Here is a 15,876-nt window from a genome sequence, read left to right on the forward strand (position 1 = left end):
CAGAGGTAAGAGTGAGCTTGATATCCTCTCAAAATATGAAAGCACAAGAAAATGTGAAGTCAGAGAGGCAGGCGGGGGAGCCAGACCCACTGGGTGCCTTAGGCTGTGGAAAGGAATTTGGATTTTATTCTTAGTGTATGTGAAACCATGAGAGAATTTTACATGGGAATGGGATATTCTGGTTCATGTTTTAAAAGAACTCTCTGACGGCTGTGAGGAGAACATGGCCAGAGGGAAGCTACAGTCCTGACAAGAGGTTGGGGGATATATTCAAACATACATGGATATAAACACAGTGTATGTACTATGTGATCGTATCTACTGGGGGAATGTATTCAAAGTATACTTTGAATGAGGGCCCAACAAGATTTGCTGACATGCGGTATGAGGATGTAGGGAATGAGAAAGAGAAAAATGTGGACCAACAGCAGGTTTGAGGCTGAGGAACTGTGTGAACGATCATAATCTTTCCTCTGTAGTGATGGCCTGCAGGATCATGCATGTGGGTAGACAGGGAAGCGGTTGGGGAGAATCAGCTCTGTTTAGCATCTTTAATACCCCAAAGGGCTATTAAACAACCAAAGGAGATTTTGAGTTGGCAGAAACAATAATGTCTGGAGAACGCAGGTTTGTTCCAGTGCAATTGATACATCAGGGAATAATTTGGGCACAACAGGAATTCTCAGATTTCACGTTTGCTTATGGACAATTTTGTCCACCAAAAACAGGACGCGATCTCGGAAAACTGCAGGCAGCCGAACTGAACCACCCAGGATGCATACAGCGCAGACTTCACTCCCCCCACCTCACCTTAAGTCATGGCTGCAGCCTCGAGACACCCACTTCTAAAAGCAGAGGACGTGTCTTCTTCAGAATAAAGCTCCTGATTTACTGTAGTCGTTGTGCATCCTCAGCCATTTAGCCTGCGCAAAACCGCTAACATTTGATGAGTTTTCTAGCTTCTTTATGCGTCACTGATGACTCGTTTGAGAGTTGGGCCTCACCCCATTGCCCCAGAAGCCTTGTGTTTTGCCTGACCGATTTGACACGTGCCGCAAGGGTTAGGACACATATGTCGTGTGACAGCAGAACTGACTGCGTCAGTGGCTGGAGTTCAAGTGAAAAGACAGAGCTGGAGAGGGAAAGTGGTGTCTTGGACTTGGGGTTACAGAAGGGGACGTGGTTCCCGTGACCTCCTCACATAAGCTCCCAGGCTGTCCCTTCTCCTGTGCCCGCTCCTCTATTGCAAGCAACTTTATATCCCAACTTCCAGCAAAGGGCCTGGATTTTAAGGGCTGCTTCATAATTTGCCAACCTAGCTGTTCCCAGAACAATATATGCCATCCTTCAAAATCTTAATCATTGTGAACAAAATGGTGTTTGCTGCAAGTTTAAGTCTCAGCTGAGCTACGTGCAGGCATTAAGTTCATTTTGTTCTTAAAACATGTGTACAAATGCTGGCTCTCCTTTCTCTCTCTCCCTCTCTTATTTTACGGTATTATTTTATTTAGATGTACATTTTTGTCTCATTTTATCCTGAGAAGTTCTCCAGAATCCTTCCCACCTCCCCAGTCGGCCCAGCAGGTATGGTCTAACCACACCCTGTCAGGGGCCTGAATGACAGCTTACATTCTAGCTATTATCCATGGCATCTACAGGACTCATGAGAAACTTGCTATGGTCTGAACGTTCGTGTCCCCCAAAAGTTCATGTTGAAACCTAACCCCCAAAGTGATGGTGTCAGGAGATGATGAGGCCATGAGGGTGGAACCCCCATGATGGGATCAGTGCCCTTATAATGGAGACCCCAGAGAGCCCCTCACCCCTTCCTCCAGGTGAGGACACAGAGAGAAGACGCCGTCTGTGAACCAGGAATCAGGTCCTTGACAGATACTGAACCTACCGGAGCCTTGATCTGAGAATAAACATCTGTTGTTCATAAGCCACCCAGTCTATGGTGTTCTGTTATTGCAGCTTGAACGAAGTACGACAAAACTGAAATATCTTTTCTACTCAAGGAGGCAGCGTTCTGGCCCCCTGGGCACTGTGCCCACTTTCTCCCCAAGGCCCGGGAGCAGCAGCATCTCTGGCAGTTCGGGGGCTGCACCAGTTTAGAGGGTGGAATGGTTTGGGCAGGACAAGCGAGGCAGAACTGATTGTGACCGCCCCAACATTATAGTCCCTTTTTTTTTTTTTTTTTTTTTTTTTTTTTGGCGGTACGCGGGCTTCTCACTGCTGTGGCCTCTCCCGTTGCGGAGCACAGGCTCCGGATGCGCAGGCTCAGCGGCCATGGCTCACGGGCCCAGCCGCTCCGCGGCATGTGGGATCTTCCCAGACCGGGGCACGAACCCACATCCCCTGCATCGGCAGGCGGACTCGCAACCACTGCGCCACCAGGGAAGCCCTATAGTCCCTTTTTAATCACCTTGATATAAAAGGAAGGAAAATGGGGAGTCACTCAGTTGGTTCTGTTAGAATTCTCCCTTTTAGAAACACAGCAATAAAGTGGCTGGCACACCAGCAGGAAATTTCAAATCCTGTAAGATGGGGCTTTAGTGCTCCTGTTCTGGCTGAGGGCCAGGAAAGCAACAGGCACCATACGCCCTCTTGCCATGAGCTGGGGGATGTGGGGTGTGAAGGCAGGTATGGATGGCCTTTCCTGGTGATCCTTAAAGACTCACACTTATTTTCCTCCTAACAAACTACCTCGTTCCAGTCACCTCTCCTTTGTGGTTTCATAAAACACCCTGCTTTCTCTGAGTTATGAAACTGGCAAATGCCAATAAAGAAGTGCCACCCTTTTCTGCCTCATAATCCATTGATAAAGACTGCTCACCCTTGCTACCCTCAGTACCCTTAACAGACTGCCAGCAAGCACTGGATGCCTGGCTGTCAGGAAGACCCACCTGAGTCTGACATCCTTAGCTGGTGGGCTGCCTTCCTGCTTTGGGACTAAACTTCCATGTGTATAAATAATCACACTCCCGTCCGTTCACTGGAGGAAGGTTATTGTACTTCACAAGCTGCTAAAAACCCGGAGTGTCAAAGGCATGCTATATAGCATCACCCGAGGCAAACACATCATTGTCAGAGGCTTACTGCAATAACCCCTCTTTATGGGTGATGGATTTTATTTGCGAGTTTATGAGAAATATCTGAAACATCAGGTATTCGTGTTGTAATCACCTTTTATGGGCTTTCGTCTTCTCCCAAGCTCAGGAGGGGCATGCACACCTATGCCTGGAATTTAGAGGGGCTGAGACTTGCATGATGATCCCCAGGCATGTTGTGGGTGTGTCTCTCAATTCTCTGCTTTGCATCTTTACAAAACCTACCTTGCGTGAATCTGATGAGAATTAATTGGGCATTAATTCTAATGTTCTTTGAAGATTTGAAAGTGCTCTTTGTGGCCATCACTTCAGCAGCTTTATGAGTCTGGGTCCTTTTCATTGGTTTCCACCGATTGCTCTTTTTTTTTTTTTAATTAATTCATGAAAATTAACCCTTATGTGAGAATGTTCCTGTTACATTTTTCGGTTTTGGAGAGAACCGTTTCCGTTTGGCAGTGGGAACTGATGTGCCAGTGTGCCAGCATTGCCCTAGTGGGACTTGGTGCCCCTCTTTGTTCTCCATTCCTGGAAGATGAGAATTCTGCCTGCACCGACCAGGTTGACACATATTCCACAAAAGGGTGGTTCTCCGAAGTGCTGATCGATGCGTGTGTGACAGGGTGGTCATTACGTTAGAGCACAACCTGGGTTGTCGAGGAATTGGTCCATTTTCATCGGGATGCAGTGAAGGACCGTCCAGCCGGCTGTGAAATCATGCTGCAGCCTCTGAGGCGGGGGTGGGTGGGTGCGATGTTCATGCTGGGGACAGTGTTTCTGTGGTGGGAGGAGCTTGGGGGTCAGAGAGCACAGTTCAGTTCCTGTGGCTTTTTCTTCACTTTCCCTCTAGAAGGGCAGGGCAGTGCACAGCCCATCAGACAGTCACAAATGCCACTGGGTTTCTGCAAATCGAGCCTCGTAGGATGGGAACCCTTGGTTCTCTCTGTGTCCACACAGCAGGAGGATGAGCCAGACATGAGCCATAGTCAGGCAGGTTTCTAGAAAATGTGGCAACGGTTCTGGAATCTAGTTCTACCTACGCATCTGCTATATATAGTCTTGAGTAACTTTTATACATTGCCTTACTACCCATGTCCTCACCAGTTGAATAGAGAAAATAATATCTTTCCCGGCTTTGACATGAGGATGGAGTGCATTTACATTCCAAAGTATGTATTATTAAGTACAGGCAGGTAGAAAGTTAATTGTTTAAAAGTTGAACCATGTAATGTGATAAGGGGTATTTAAAAGGCATAGACACTGCCCGAAGGCACGGTAATCATTAAATTAGATTTCGACGTGGCTCCAAATCCCAGGTCTCTGGAAAATGCCTGCACAGTTATCTGCTGTAACCACCTCTTCACTCAGCACATTGAAGCCCTCAGCTCAAAGCTTCCTGATTCCATTCCAGAAAAAGCACACCCGACCCAGCCAATTACACTCTGCATTCCGCACCATTCATTTCTGAATTTGATATTTACAGTGTATTTTTAAGTGGTCCAAATGTGACAACCAAGAGAAGCAATGATGACAAATCGCTGCTCCTACATTTCACATGCATTCAAAGGTAAACCTCATTTGGTTGAACTCATTCCAATAGCAAAACTCAAATGAATTTTCAATGTTTAATCTGGAGCCTGCAGCTATTGTAAAACCTGTCATCATTGCCAAAATTAAAAGTGTTACATATTCAGACATGAGGTAATAAAGGCATCGGTATAGGGCTAAAATGTCTATGAAAAATGAAGACTCACCTCCGCTACTTAAATCCCATAACATTTTGGCCGTGCAGTAGGAATTGAATTTTTAAAGGCCTAAAACATTGTCATTATATTTGCCTCTACCTTTTTTCCTTGCTGATGTTATAGCAATTGAGCTATATTATTTATTTTCTGAGTTTTTACTCTCTATATGGATTTACACATTGACACTACCAACCAATTAATTTCTTAAGATCCATTATTTGTGTCCAACAAGTGAAATAAAAAGATTTAAAACATGATTCTAGCTTACAAGGAGCTCTACAATATATTTAGGGAATGAAATAAGCCCATGATTAATAATAAGTGGACAGCAATATGCATACTGGCAATTTAGGTTTACAAATAAAATAAAGTGCTGATGGTGCTGTCCAGACTGCTGTCAAATGGAAATTCATTTTATAAAATCCAAAGGGTGATAAGTTACAGATGAAATGAGCCGAGTCTGATCACAGTAGGCTCGTGCTGTTAGGATTGATGCTCATGGCTAAGGAAGGAGGGGCCGGAGTGAAGCCTGAGGCTGTGATATGAACACGAAGCAGGACAGTCATGAACCCTGCCACCCTCTGCACCTCATCCCACCATTAATCCATGATCCCAGCTCCCTTTCTCCTGGAACGTGACTGTGAGATCATGGAAAATGGTTGTTGGTCTCTGTGCCCGGTTCCTGACACAGGACTCCTGAAACCCTTGGAATTCCTGGGTGATGGGAGTGTATTTTGTTCTAATGAGGTGACTTTGGGTGGGTTCCTGGATGAGGGCTGGTCACCAGAAAGACCAGCTCTGATTAGAAGCTTGGAATTTCCAGCCCTGCCTCCATTCTCTTGAAAAGGGAGAAAGGCTGAAAATGGAGTTAACGATGGATTGTGCCTATGTGATGAAACCTCCATAAAATCCCCAAAGTCAGGAGTTCAGAGAGCTCCCAAGTTGGGTGAACATGTGGAGGTGCTGGGGGGGTGGCACCTGGAGAGCATGGGAGCCCCACCCCTTCCCACACACCTCTGTGTATCTCTTCCATCTGGATGTTCATCTGTATCCTGTACCATGTTCTTTAATGAACTGGTAAGCATAGGTGCTTCCCTGAGTTCTGTGAGCCGCTCTAGCAAATTAATCACATCCGGGGAGGGTGTCATTGGAACCTCCGATCTATAGCCAGTTGGTCAGAAGGACAGGGGACAACATGGACTTGCAACTGGCATTTGAAGACTCTGTGTGTGTGTGTGTGTGTGTGTGTGTGTGTGTGTGTGTGTGTGTGGTGGGGATAGTCCTGTGGGACTGAGCCCTTAACCTGGAGGATCTGACATTATCTCCAGACAAAAGGTGTCAGAACTGGTCTGACACCCAACTGGTGTGGAGGGAAGCCTTCACATACACATTTGGTGACCAGAAATATCAGAATTGTGAGTGTTCTGTGTGAAGAGTAAAGGAGCCTCGCAGGAAAGGAAGACACATTGGAAGAGCCGGCTTTTACCTACATGGGAAGGAAAAAGCTGTAGGTTTTTCCTTTGCAATCACAAAACCCAGAGTATGGAATGGGCAACATGGCCTCGGTTTCCTGATGCTAATTACATAAAATATCCTTTTGCCCAAGCTTAGTGGAAAAGAAAAGAAGAGAATTAACAATGAGGAAGAAACTCGGGTTGAATTTCAGAGAATCAAAGAAAACATGCTCCATCTCGCCGTTCCATTTTGAGGTTCACAGAATGCTTTGGGGCTTGGGATGGCATCACACCAAGCCTAGGAAATTTACTCTGTGGGCCCTAATGTGGATCTTTTCTCCTCTTTTTTCCCCTCTGTGAATATGTCATTTTTTTGGCCTCAAGAGTTCTCCACCACCCTGCACATCAACAACCCTCACTGGAGCCCTATTTTCCCCACTGCAGTATCAGCCTAAACATCACACTCACATGGTATCTCCTCTGAGCCTTCAGCCCATGCGAGGGCTCCTGGTCACATACTGTGAGCCCTGGTTCCTCCAAGTGTGGTCTGGGGGCTTGTTAGAGATGCAGACTCTCAGACCCCATCCCAGACTGACCGAGTCAGAATCTGTGTTGCAACAAGCACTCCCAGAGAACTATGTGCCCAGTAAGGGTTGAGAGGTAATGGTTTCAAGCACCTGGACCTGTTCCTCCCAGCATCTTTCATTATTACTAGCTGAACAGTGTGGGTGAGGCCTGTCTGCTTCTCCTTGGCTTGCTCAGAGATGCAGCTGCATCCCTGCAGGGAAAGTGGTGTCTCACTTCCCCTCGGACAGCAAGTCCTATGGAGGAAGGAACCTTATTTACCTTTGTTGTCTTTGCAGTATCTGGCCTGATGCCTGGCTAAGCGTGCTGTGCAGCAAATGAATGAAAGAAAGAATGAATGAATGAGCAAAAAACACTGGGAGAAATATCCTGTCCCTCCATTTCGGGAGCTGAGGCACCCAGCTGAGGCGAGCATAATGACACAGGCAAAAGAAAGGAGCAGCTAAAGCAAAACCCACTGAGATGGACAGATGACCCCAGGAGCTGGAGAAAAAGACTTGAGAGTCCTCAGGACCCTCAGTCAAAGGAAGGGACTGACAGTCTTAGGACCTGAGTACCCAGATCCTTGATGGTTTCCCAACCAAATAAAGGTTATGCTCATAAGATTGCAGCTCAGATTAACCACCCTTGGGTAGAATTCCACTCCTGGGTGGATCACTGCCAGGAAGCTCTCTTGGTGGTTTCTGGCTGGAAAAAAAAAAAAAATGTAATCTCTCAGCTTTCTATAACAGCTCCCAGTGTGATTCCAGCTGTTTTTCCAGCCACGTACTCGCACTGTGTCCTTTGTTCCGTCTACTATACATTTCAGATGCACGGGAATCACTGTTGCCCTTTAGCAAAATGGCCCTGCCCGTCTTTCTTTGTGCTTTTGCATAAGAGTTCCTCCACTGAACTTTGCTTCCTCGCCACACACAACGGCCCCAGTCCTACTCTACCTTCTAGGTAGACTTTCCATCTCCCTCCACCCCAAGACTCCTTCCCTAAGCAGCTGGACAGAACATGCCCACCTTCCCCATGCTTTTACCAAAACCACTTGCTATCATGATGTTTGCACTTACCAGAGTGAATGTGATTTGTAATTGTTTAAATCTATTAGAATCAAATGATGATCTTCCAGAAAAGTTTGAATCATTTCATAACTTCACAGTGTGTATTGGAGTGTTTTATATAGGTTTATGCCTCAAAATACTTCCCAAATTAGATTGGCTTAGGGATAAAGGTTGAGATGGATTGTGCTCCAGCGAACACTTGAGACTTCAGTCACTTTGGTGAAATTCACATATAGTATAAAGGAAAACATTAACTTCATATGAGCAAGACATACAAAGATTTTTAAAGTCGTCACAAAATAAATGTACATGAAGATACTCACAGATAAAATTCCAATACAAATATGCCTCATACTGACCTTACATCGGTCTGCTTCTCCTTGGAGCCCATCTCCAGGCAACTTTTTTTGATTTCATCAAAATACTAATGGGAGGGGTGCCCTTTCAGTAAAAGAAAACTTTCTCTTCCCTGCTTGAGGAATTCAGAAGCTATTTATACTCAATGCTTTGGACCATCCAAAGAGTTAGAAGCAAGGTTTGTTTGATCAAGTAATTCGCAGTGATATTTCAAGGATATAATATAAGCAGAGACAACAGGACAATCAATAAGGATGCAATCCCTTAACAGAAATCAGTGTTTGCACACTGGGCTTGTTAATGAATGCTTAATCTCAAAGGCAAAGTAAGAAAAAGAAAGGCAGAAGTCCAGGTTGAAAAAAACCACACTTTTGAGAACATTAGGATGAATGAAATAAAGAAATAAAGAAAGGTATCTTCTTGGGCTGTAGCTAAACCAAAGAATTGTTTTCAAAAAGACCAATTCTTGTGTGGTTGAAATAATATGAGAGATGTGGTCTGGAATTGAAAAATATTACTGATTAAACATGACCCTATCTTTTACATCTTAGAGGTTAAATGTGAAAAATCTACTATAATCTAGTTTTAAACTGGAAATTGAACCCATGGTTTGCTAAAACAAATTCACAACCAATTGGGGATATTTCACGTCTAAATAGCTAACAGTTAAAAATCTTGAAGCTCATAAGTTCCTTCTCTTTGCCTCTGAAATCTATGAGAAGATTTCACAGTCTACTCTGTGTTCGTCTTTGTTTGGTCCTTTCAGTATCACAATAGCTCTTGAGGGCATGGCTGGATCACATCTGCTCATGGGTGTTTGGTTAAATGAAATCATAATCTTCCAAAAAGCAAATACTGAAAACATGCCATTGTAACCAGACCTTTTCGGTTTCCTCTGACTTAGCAGAGATGAGTTTTCATCCCTAGTCACATGCTGAGTCTCTGACACTAAAGGTGCACATGGTACGGAGAGCTGGGGTGTGTGTGGTAGAGATGGGGACCCGCATGTGGTCACCACAGAAGGAGCTTCAAAGTTTATTTTTGCAGCTTTCTAGAGGTAGAGTCCTATGGTGCCATCATGAAAGAGGAAATTCTATTCTCTCCATTAAAATTTTTTAAAAATTCTAAAAGAACTAAACTGCAGCTCTATTTTTAAAGGAAATATGGACAGCAGTCAGGCAGGCATGCATTGCGATGGATTGGAACTAGGAAAGATCACCAAGGGGAAAATTTTGTAAAGAGATATGTCATAAACAAATGCCCTTTTGTTCGGTGAGCTATTCAGTTGCTGGGAGCTAGCACAGTTTTAGATCTTTTTCTTTGCTCAAAATCCTATCAGAAATTTGGCAAGAAAAACTAGCAAGAAATTCAATCCTGTTTTTCTCAAGAATCACAGATTCCATCAGTTTGGGCCTGAAACCATGCTCACCCTGGATTGCCCCCCCAAAGTAGCCTTTAAAGGCATACAGTTGTACACACTGGCATACATGTTAGACCAAAAAGGCAGCGATGGAGCATCCATCTTCCATCACTGGGGAGAAAAGAGAACCTGGTGATGAGGGAGATTTGGTGGTAGAATTATGACTTTGCAGAAGTATTGGATTGAGAAATAAAGAGCTATTAGGAAAGAAATCAACGAGTCTTATTGAGAGTTACTCTGCGTGGTATTTGGCCTCACCAGTATTTTAGTCTCTTTGTTATACTCTTTGTTATACTCTTACACCACAGTATAACTGTATAACAGTATAACTGTGGTGTAGCTTCTTTGCCAAAGAATGCAGTCCAGAAGTAATAAAACACACCTTTTCTTTGCTAGGCTGGAGGCAAACACACTATTCCATTTTTTTCAAGAGGTCAGTATGAGTATCATCTATTGATTGTGGCTTAAGGCAGCAGTTTGAAAAGTTCTAGCCTGTTTGTGAAATGATTAGACAGCAAAATGAGACAAAGTGAAATGGCTATGTCCAGTCAACTCCCTAAATTATCAAGAGACTTACTCTGTGTTCGCAAAGAAGCGATTACTAGGGTTTACTCTGGTACGTACACATGGGTGTTTGCAAATAAACCTTCAAGATTGTATCCTTAGGAGGCTAAGTTTCACCTCAGAAAGAACACGGGGTTCAGAGTTGGAGACCACTTTCTTTTTTTTTTTTTTTTTGCGGTACGCGGGCCTCTCACTGTTGTGGCCTCTCCTGTTGTGGAACACAGGCTCTGGACGCACAGGCTCAGCGGCCATGGCTCACGGGCCCAGCCGCTCCGCGGCGTGTGGGATCTTCCCGGACCGGGGCACGAACCCGCGTCCCCTGCATCGGCAGGTGGACTCTCAACCACTGCGTCACCAGGGAAGCCCTGGAGACCACTTTCTTTATTCCAGGGTCACCTACATCGAGAGAAGCCAAACCCAGGATCGCTGTGAATGGTCAACCAGCAGCCTCCCTGCTTTTGCCCAATGCAGTCGCACCATTTTCTTCTGGGAAGCAGAGCATAACTATTCTACAGCCCCATTCCTTAAAAATCACGAAAAGACTTCCTAGTCTGAGTAACTAAACTGGATAACTTCTTTCAGTCAACAGATGTTGACTGGAGTACATATAGCATATATACTCAGATAATTTATGACAGAAACGCTTTTATTTGCAAAACTCCAAGCTCTCAGCCCAGGTTCAGCTCTGTGGCCATGGTTAATACTGTCACAAGCTTTCAGTGGAACTTGATTTGGAAATTCTTACAGTATAATCAGGAATTTACAACTGTTCTGCAATCCCCTAACCATGTGATCTGGTGTGATTGGCGGGGAGAGGGCAGGACAGCGTTTTGGATGCTGTATAGTTTTCTTTAATTCCCCAGTTAACTTCAGCAGTAGAGTCGCTTATGCACACAGAGGTGACATATCGTAATTCATTTATTTAGTGGGTAAAAGAGAGCGAGAACAAGAAAAAAGCCAAACAAATATATTAGCTTATATACTAGTTTATTATGTATTTATATATAAAATATATTATTAATATATTAATTACCTAGGAGAAAGGTAAATCTACATATGCATAGGAATGAAGACCATCATTGTGAAAAATCTCAATGTGATTAAGTTGCTTCCTTTTTAATCAGAAAGTGTAAAGTATTTGAATCATTAAAAAGTTATTGAAGTGGAATAGGAAGAGAATGTTGGATTTTAGGCATTGACTGAAATCTCAGAAGCAAAATACAAATGACTCAAATTGCAAAAATTCTCTAGATGAAATTATTATAGAAATGTTCCTGGTGATTCAGTAATATTTTCACTAACCAATAACTTTAAAAAGTTATTTAGCTTGATAAAGCTTCTTACATCCTGCTTGGGAAACCATTTGCTCAACAAGTCCAAAAGATAACACTGTAGCTTTTTACAAAGTCAGGAAAATTCAAAACAAGAACTGAAAGAAAAAATGGAAGAAGCTACTGAATTTCTTTAAGTAGCAATACTTAAAAGAAAACCATTATGAGTTCATCAGAAAAATTATCTTGTAGGTCGTAGATTTTCTGCACAAGATGAGAATTGGGCAAAGCAGTCCTCGCTGAGCACTGAAATGGTCTCCTCTCGGTCACGCCCATGATCTGGGATTGTTTTCTCAGAATAACAGGAAAGGGAGGAGAGTTGAGCTGAAAAACCCATCTGGTTCTAATTCAACACTCCCAATAGACTCTTACACACCAGCTCTAAAGAACGAAAGCCAAATTAAAATGGAGGGAGCAAGTGGAATGAACCCCGCTTCCCATCGCTATGGACGTCCTGTTGTGATGGGTCTGGCTAGTGTGCCAGTCCGAGCGGGGAGAGACTGTTTGTCCTTTGTATGTTCCAGTTCACCTGAGAATTAAAGCACGCCACTCATAATATCTTATCAAACTTATATCTAACCTGGAGTCAATAAAATCCTCACTGGATGTGGTTTGTGGGTCTGCCTTCTTCATGGCCAGATGCTCTCTGGTCTAGGCCTGAGAGCATACAAGGCTGCCCCTGTACCTGAGCTGTTTCCTCATTTTACTGGGGTTCAGGAGAAACAAGATTAACTCAGAAACATATCAGAAGATTAAGGTCTCTGGTTGCTAATTCTTTCCTCCCATCCACTTAGACACTGGCTTTATGCAATACTCCAAAGGAGAACCACTGAAGGAAGAGATGCGTTTCTATAGGACAGTGTCTAAGTTTTCTGATCCTGTCATAATCAGCTATGTGTCTTGGCAGATGTATGGGACTTCAAAAGACGTGTGTTCCAGCATGATATACAGAGTATATCTACGTATCTATGTGTCTTGCAGATTATGTACATATACTCTTTATTGAATTGTCATGCATTTGTACAGAAGCAGAGAAGACAGAAAAGATTTAAGGTAAGCAAAAAGGAAGCATTCAAGATTAAAAAAAAAAAAAGACAGAACTTGAGTTACACTAGCACAAGGGTATTGAATTTCTTTAGGTTCTGGTATCTAAATTGGCAAAGTAAAGGGATTTGACCTCAAGTCCTTCAGTGAATTGCAGAGTAAATTGTGCTTTAAGTTATAACTGGAAAATGAATATTTAGACTACATATTTGAAGAGCATAAACGCATATGGAAGGGCAAAGACAGCCATGAACAGAGCGTAATACAGACTGGCCCTCTGGGGGTCAAGTTTATTTGATGTCACTTCCTACATAACGGTATTGGGAAGGCTCACTTCTGACATGGGCCATCATTGATAAAGGCCCAAATGCCACCATCCAGGGCACAGGATCCCAAACAGAAATACATCCAGGAAGGCCCTGATACAGTAAGGCACAATTAAAGCCAGACTTCCCCATTACTTTCTGAGTTTTACTGTCACCTAAGATAATATTCTAATATTGTTCTGATTGTAAAAATAAAAGATTTACTATAGAAAAACATGAGAAGAAAGAAAATAGTACAAAGATGAAAAAAGTTACCCATAATTTTTTACCATAACTACTGTTCATATTTAGATATATTCCTTTCAATTTTTATATCTATTTCTAAAAACATACAGATATATACATGGATGTATTTTAAAGAAAATTCTATCTGTACTGTATCACAGTTTGGTTTTCGACTTTATTTTTGTTTTTACTTGATGGTATATCATCAGTTTCCCATGTTAATTTGGCTTAAAACAATGGCTATATAATATACCATTGTTTGATTATTATTGCATTATAAATTCCTTAATAATTCCACTGCTTTAAAAAGATTACAGTATTTAATATTTGTCAGTATAAATTGTAATACAGTGAATTCCCTTTTAAATATAGGTGTAGGTGTAAAAATAGGTATAGGTGTAGGTAGATAGATGTGGGTATAGATAAATATATAGGTATAGATATAGATATATAGGTATAGATATAATCTGTGGTAAATGTCACAGAGAGAACTTGGTAGAAATGAACTATGGGTAAATTATAACAGTTTGGTGTTTGAATGACATACACATGTGCAGTGAGAGTTTGATTAGAAATGATGGATAATGTAAGAAAAATAGTTGAAGGAGCACTTAGAGAAACAATAATTCATTGACTGACTTTGCTCTGACCCTACCCTTGAGTTATTTAACTCCAATTTGTTGCCTAGGCTGTAACGCAAGGATAGATCTTTGTACAAATGCTTTTTGACCATAAAGTGAAATATCAGTGATCATGTTTCAGAAATTGACCCAGGGATTAGAAGTCATTTACACATGCATTAAAAAAGTCAGTAAGAATGCAAAATATTAATACAGTGAGTTTTTTTTCCTTCTTACTTAACATATCAAGTTGGTGCCACTTTTTAATTTATAAAATATAATTTATAAACACTCCAATTTCCTTCAAGAAAAATTGTACACAAATTCCCCAATGCATAAATTCTTATTTTTATTGTCAAATGACACTATAATTTTATGTTGTCCTCTTTTTAATTTGTTCATGATGAAATTATTTTTTGCTTTTCCTTCTGAATTATTTTTAAATTTACACAAAGCATTGATTAGTTCTGAATCAAGATAGACTCTATTTTTATAATGTAGGATGCTTTGTGTACATTTAGTATAAAACATGAGTAAACTACAGAATTTTATCTTGTGTATGATACAGAAATGTTTTTATAACACAAATAATGTCATGTGAAGTAGCATCCTTAGTATAAAAAAGTGTTATAAAGATTTCTGGCATTTACATCATATTTGCAAGAGATATTGCTAAATTCCATATTTCATTTTTTTCTTTCTAAAATTTAAATAACACATAATCCTATTTCCAAAAAAACAGCATATTTCTTTCATCAGGAAAGCAGTACTCAGCTTTTAAAGAATTGAACTTCAGTTAATTAGAGCCATCAGATTATTATTACTTTAATATATTTCTAAAATCGAAGAAAAAACATTCCTTTTACTCCAAAATAGGCAGTACAGAGAGATTTTCTAATTTTCTTTTTTTTTTTTAAATCAGTTACATATTTGAAAGCAATTCATAAACCCACTGAGTTTGTTTTGGAAAGTGCTTTTCTGATTGTGTAAGAAAATGTTATCTATGTCAGTAATAAATGGCAGTCATGGAATTTTGGCATCAAATGCTTCAGCCGTCCACATGAAATGGATGGCCAGTCCCCACTTAGATTAGCTCATGTATACAATGTCACTGCAGAGAAAGAGAAAAGAATGACTCTTGTGGGCCTGTCCTGTATAAATATTATATCCATTCTATAACGTTAAGTGGGGGAGTGAGATCAGACAGTATTTTAAAAGAATGGCTTCAGAAACAGTGTCTTCAGAGAAAAGTGTCGTGCTGACTGTGATCTCTTTGTAAAGATCCTCTTATTTCAAGCCCAGCTCTGCTGAGCGTCTCAGGACATCTGTTTTCACAGTAGACCTGGAGATGTTTGGTTTCAAATGTCAAAATGTAGAATAATTTGCCATAGATCCAGGCAAATCCTTCCTAAACAAGAAAATAACATATTATACCTACAGAGACAAGCATAACCATAAGATTAACACGGAATGATTCTGAGGGTATTTTTTACAAAATGGGATTAACTGTACTTGGCTCATGATGCTGACACGTGCCTCTGACCACAGGGGACAGGGCAAGCTTGTGCCCCAGCCTGGCCCCCCTCTCCTTGTAGGAGCATGCTCCACCAGCCCTGATCTGCCCACGCTGCATGGGGCCACCTGTTCTTAGCCGCTGGGAGGAGATGACACTTGGGTGTACGTGTGTATACGTGCACACACATGCACATACTCATGCACACATGCACATACACACGTGCACACACAGAGAGTCCGAGGCAAGGCATTTTATTACAGTTACTTCCAGGTCATTAAGGACACAGTTCTTTTTCTTCCACCCAGTTTGGCTGCTTCATCAAAATATTTTTAATGGAAAATTCATGATGCATCCTTTTTTTTAAGTCTCTTTTTTCAAAAGGTCCATTCCCCATTGACTTTAGTCTGGGGGTTCCTCAGAAACAAGCACCCCAGCCACTGTGCCTTCTCTCTTGCCAGTGGGTCCCAGAGGCCTGTGTCCTTGCACCAAAGAACCTGCAAAGCAACAGTGTTCTCTCCCTTGAGAAGGAGAAT

The sequence above is a fragment of the Hyperoodon ampullatus genome (assembly GCF_949752795.1).
Source record: "Hyperoodon ampullatus genome assembly, chromosome: 3".
In the NCBI taxonomy this organism is placed as follows: Eukaryota; Metazoa; Chordata; class Mammalia; order Artiodactyla; family Ziphiidae; genus Hyperoodon; species Hyperoodon ampullatus.